Below are 5532 nucleotides of genomic sequence, written 5' to 3'. Positions count from 1 at the left end.
TGGAAAATTACCCCCAAATCACCGACCACACACATCTCGAGTTTGGAGCTGTGTCTACAAGCATCGTGAAAGTGAGGAATAGACCCCGCCTGTGTCGCATCGTCGTGGGTTCGGGGAAGGCCTCCGAGGAGCAATTCCAAGCACGGAGCCATGTCTATACTAAGATGCAAGGTTGAGTCCTTGGCCCTGTAACGGGACATGGGTGAGGAGTGCGGAGACGCCTTGGGAGTGAACCTCCCGTCCCCCCCCATCCCCCCCACTCCGCCGCCCCGTCGGGTAGAGAGCCCTCACCCCCCCCTCAGAGGAGGGGCTCCACCAGTGGCTGCTCTGAGGGATCCGGTCCCTGCGTGGGCACACTGTTGGTAGCATTAGGAGTGTTTTGTGACAACCACGTTAGAATATTTAAAAAATTCACAAAAGACCGTACGGCTCCCTTCCTGTGGCTTTTCTCTCCTCGTCCAGCAGAGTCCAGAAGGTTCTGTGGTCTCAAATGCACGGATAAGGGAGGGGCGAGGCTGGGTGCCCGGAGGCTGGACACACCGGGGCTGAGCCTGACAGGGCCAGCCTGTTGGGTGCTCCTAGGGGTCAGTGACCCTCGCAGGTCACCCGGGGCTGGGATCAGGGCAGGCGTGCGGGAGGAGGGCCTGGAGAAAAGTCCCAGACGCTGGTGCACCCTTCCACTGTGAAGTGTGGTCACAGGCTCCGTGGGGACTGTGACCTTGGACCTCAGTGCCCAGCAGGGAGCTTGGCTTTCCTGGAGGCCCCTCGCAGGTGGGCAGCGGGCAGACTTTGCTGGGTCTGGGGTCTGGGTCTGGAGTCCGGGGGAGGCACACAGGTTGCACCTGAGTCGGGGCCCCACGGGGCCAGCCTTCTGGCCTGGGAAACGGCTGAGATGTGCCGGGACGCCATCGGAGCGCCCTGAGCACGAGTGCCGGGAGAAGGGTTTTCCCCAGGCTTCCCGAAACACCAGCATCTGGGGGGTGGGGGAGGGCTCTGCATCGCGGGTTCCCAGGCCCCCCCTTGCAGAGGTTCTGATTCAATAAACCAGGGGTAGCCTCATCTTTCGCGCATGTTTCTTCAAGCTTCAGCCTACCCGCCCCGCTTAACCGATGGCCCCGCTGCTCCCTGCCCATCTGACCCAGAACCCTCGAGCCCCTGGACTTTCTCCCTGGGCAGCCCACGAGCACGCAGGACCCTCAGAGAAATGGCAGTTTCGGGTCTCCCCCGCTGCCTGTGACCACCTGCTCCATGGCTGACCGTCTGTATCGTCGGCAGGACTGAAGAAATGAGCGGCCTCAAGCGGCCCTGTGATTCTGGACACTGCGGACACTGCATGGGGCCCCGTGAGCGCACCTCAAACCCCGTCCTCAGGGTCATACAGCCCAGCGCGCTGGCGGCACTGCCGGGTCCTCGGCCGCCAGGGTCTGACTTCCCGGGAAGCACACACTAGAACTTTGCCCTCTGTGGGCCTGCCCCTGCCCCTGGCCCCGGTCCCCAGCCCCTCACACCGGGGTCTTGAGCTTTTCCGCTCGCCCCAGGAGCCCCATCTGGGGTGCTGATAGAGGGACGGGGAGAGGCAGCAGCTGGCACCACCAGGCCAGGGCGGTGGGAGGATGGCGGGGGGCCTGGCACCCCAAAGGCACCCCGCCCCCCTCCTGTGCCCTTGCTCTGCTCCCCGGCAATGAGTCAACTGGACTTGGAGGCCAACACCCTTGAGGCTGGAAGGGCTCGGGGACCCTCGGGTGCGGGATAAGACGGTGAAAGACAAAGTCTGCGGGGACCTGGGGTGTCGGGGAGCCTCTACAGCAGGTGTCCCCTCCTTCTCTCAGCAGGTGCTTGGGTAAACCTGCGGTCTGCGTCCGGGTCGCAGCCCCGCCTCCCTGCACCTGCTCTCAGGTGAGACGCAGCTGGAGCAGCTGGGCAGCTGGAAACCTGAGCCTTGGGCTCCGGAGGCGGGGGTGGGGCGGTGGGGGGAGGGGGGGCCCTCCTCCCCCCCCGGCCCAGCTGTGCCCGGGAAAAGAGGCATTTGCTGCTCTGCTGATCTGTCTGAAGGACACAGCGCCCAAAGATGGCTTTCTCCCAAGTCATTAAAGGACAAAGGCAAACAAAAACACCAGTGGCCTTGCTGGCCCGGGGCCACGCCGCGGTCAAGAATTAGGCATTTTCTGCAGCTGCAACTGTTGGGAAACAATGCACAGCGGTCGTTGTCCCCAGGACGTGGGCTAGTTCCCCACCAGCGCTGTTTCTGGGGGAAAGAGCACCCAGTCTTCCCAGGGAAGCTGGTTTCGTAAGGACTCAACTCTCCCCGCGCCCCGTTTTCGCAGCGGTTCAAGGGGACCCGTGCAGAGCGTCACATTCATAATCCTGATTAATCCTCATAAAGGCCTGATGTGATCAATCCCGCTGCCCTGCTTTCAGTGAGGCTCGGTGACCCCCACGGTTGCTCCCAGGAGTCGGGGGCCGGGGGAGAGAAACATGGCAGGTGTAACAGGCTTCCACAAGCTTGGTGGCTTAAACCCACGTGAATTTATTACCTTGCACTTCTGGAGGCTAGAAGCCTGGCACAAGTCTCCCTGGGCTGATTCCGGGTGTGGGCAGGGCAGGCTCTTCTGGGAGGCTCGTGGGGGAGGTGGCCAGCTTCCAGAGGCCACCCCGTTTCCTGGCTCGGAGCCTGCCCTCTACCTCCACGGCAGGTCGTCGGGGCCAGGCTCTGGGCTCACATCGCTCTGAGCTGCCCCTTGCCTCCTCTGCCACACTGAAGGATCCTGGGGACTCCTTTGGACCTTTGGGTGACCCAGAATAGTCTCCCTATTTTTTTAAACAAATTTTTAAAAATGTTCATTTATTTTTGAGAGAGAGAGAGACAGAGGGAGCACTAATGGGGGAGGGGCAGAGAGAGAGGGAGACACAGAATCCGAAGCAGGCTCCAGGCTCTGAGCCGTCAGCACAGAGCCCGACGCGGGGCTCGAACTCACGAACCGTGAGATCCTGACCTGAAGGGAAGTCAGACGCTCAAGCAACTGAGCCACCCAGGCGCCCCTGGAATAATCTCCCTATTTTAAGGCCGGCTGATTAACATCTTCAGTTCTGTCTGTTACTTTAATCCCTTTTGCCCAGTAAGAAATAGCTTCACAGGGTCTGGGGTTGGGACCCAGGAGCAGCACATTCATATCTGTGTCCTCCATGCAGCCTTTTACACATCACTCGGACTGGCCATTCCTACCTCTGAGGTCTGTCTGTCCCTACAGGGTGTGCTGGTGCCACCTTGTACTGGCTTTGGGAGCCCAGCATGAGCTGGTATTAATAAGCCACATAAATGCACAGTTAAATAAATTATGTATTAGGGGCACCTGGGGGCTCAGTCGGTTGAGCATGACCTCCGACTTCGGCTCAGGTTGTGATCTCACGGTTCGTGGGTTCGAGTCCCGCGTCGGGCTCTGTGCTGACAGCTCGGGGTCTGGAGCCCGCTTCGGAGTCTGTGTCTCCCTTTCTCTCTGCCCCTCCCCCGCTCGTGCTCTGTCTCATAAATAAACATTTAAAAAAATGAATTATGTATTAAAACACAGATAACGAATGCTCAAAATTCATCACTTTCCATTATTTTATTATGTGTTACCGTCGCCTGCGTTCTGTGGTTATTTGTGTCTACTGGCCCAGAATGGTGGAAATGCTGGCTCTTTGCCGACCGCACATCTCGTCCCGGCTCTGCGTTCCGTGCTATTGTGGTGATGGCTTGTGATTGTCCACAACTGGGCAGTGAGCGCCGTGGACACGAAGAAACACTGTGCATGACAGTGCGGGCGGCACTGACATTTTTTGCTGATTATTTAGACTTGAGAAACGTGATGGAGAACGTATTAATGCAGATGAACTGAATGTGCCTTGTCTGTAACGGCTGCATCGTGAAAAGCACAAAAAGTCGTCCAATCGAAATCGAACCAAAACCAATACCAGAGTTAGGCACCGTCATCGAGAGCGTTCTGCGTAAAGCCATTGGCTCTGTGGAATTTGCAGCAAAAAGTGCTATTTTGTTATTATTGACAAACGGCACGCTGTGCTCCCTTTACGCCAATGGAATGGAGAGGAAACGGACGTACGCGGCTGTGGGCTGTGGGCTCACCCTCTTAACCGCTCAGTCTTTCCAGACGCTTCTCTGCTCGTACACATGCTGTTTGCTCAGTGTGGCGTAACCCACCCCACCCCACCCGTCCAACGTCCGGCTGACCCTACTGTTCCCATGGGCACAGCCCGGGAGCCGTCTTGCCCAGGAGACTGCCTTGGCCCTGGGGGGTTCAGTGGCCCTTCTGTGCTCTCATCACCCGCAAGTCCCCTATCTCAGCTCACACCACACCCCACAGAATCAGACTCACTTCTCCGTTTTTATCCCCGGGCCTGGCTGTGCACAGAGTCTGACAAGCCCTACATGGCAGGTGCTCAATGAAACCCACCCCAGGACTGTTCCTGACTCGGGGAGGCCTCCCGGTCTCTCCCGGGACAGAAGGAAACAGGAGAGGGAGGACCGAGACTGATGCAGATGTAATTCTGAAGGCAGAGGAGGGGGCTTCTGGGCACATGGTGGGATGGGGGGGTGTCTGGAGGGAGGACCCCAGCCACCCCCTCGAACGCCTGCCACCCCTGACAAATTGTGGATTATGCGGATCCACGGGGACAGGAGCCCAGGACTCTGGGCAGATTAGCCACCTCCCCAAGGGGGGATCCTGGGAACCGAGATCCTCCCCAGGTGCGCTAGGAAGATGAACAAAGGAAAGTGAGGCAGTTAGTAGGGACGGAGCTCCCAGGGGAGCCCCTGGCACAGTCAGCCCAGATGTGGGGGCCGTCCACACGGCCCCCTTCCTCCACCCGCGTCCGGGCTCAGTGGCGAATGGCGGGAGGCCCTCACAGGAGGCGATGCGGGCCTCACGGACGGCTCGCTGCTTCCCACGGCTAGGACGACGGGGCGGGGGCGCAGGGGAGACCAGACGGGGCCCAGGAGGGACGCCAAGTCAGGTGGTTGTAACGGTGGCCGCGACGGTGGGACCCTGCCTTGACAGACGCCGGACCAGGCCCTTCCGCTACGAACAAGGCGGCATCACCCCGTTTTGCGGACGGGAGATGGAAGTTTGCACCTGGTGAACGTCAGGGCCAGGACAGCTTCTTAGACCCGAGCCCTGAGACCACCACAAAAGGCCTGCCAGCTATGGCCTTAAAATACTTGGTGCCAGGGCACCTGGGCGGCTCAGTCGGTTAAACATCCGACCTGGGCTCAGGTCATGACCTTGAAGTTCATGGGTTTGAGCCCCCCCCCCCCCCGCCGCGCAGGATCTCTGCTGTCAGCACAGAGCCCGCTTTGGATCCTCGGCCCCCCTCTCTCTGCTCCTCCCGCACCCTCTCTTTTCTCTAAAACAAATAAACATTAAAAAAACTCTTTAAAAAAAAATACCCGGTGCCGTCTGCAAATTCCTCACCTGGCCTGAGGTTGCCAAACCCCCCCCAGGGGCACCTGTCCAGCCCTCTGGCCTCACCTGCTAGGGG

This window comes from Herpailurus yagouaroundi, unplaced genomic scaffold (genome assembly GCF_014898765.1).
Source record: "Herpailurus yagouaroundi ecotype Mexico unplaced genomic scaffold, PumYag 162, whole genome shotgun sequence".
Taxonomy (NCBI): Eukaryota; Metazoa; Chordata; class Mammalia; order Carnivora; family Felidae; genus Herpailurus; species Herpailurus yagouaroundi.
Note: the sequence above shows the minus strand (reverse complement) of the source record.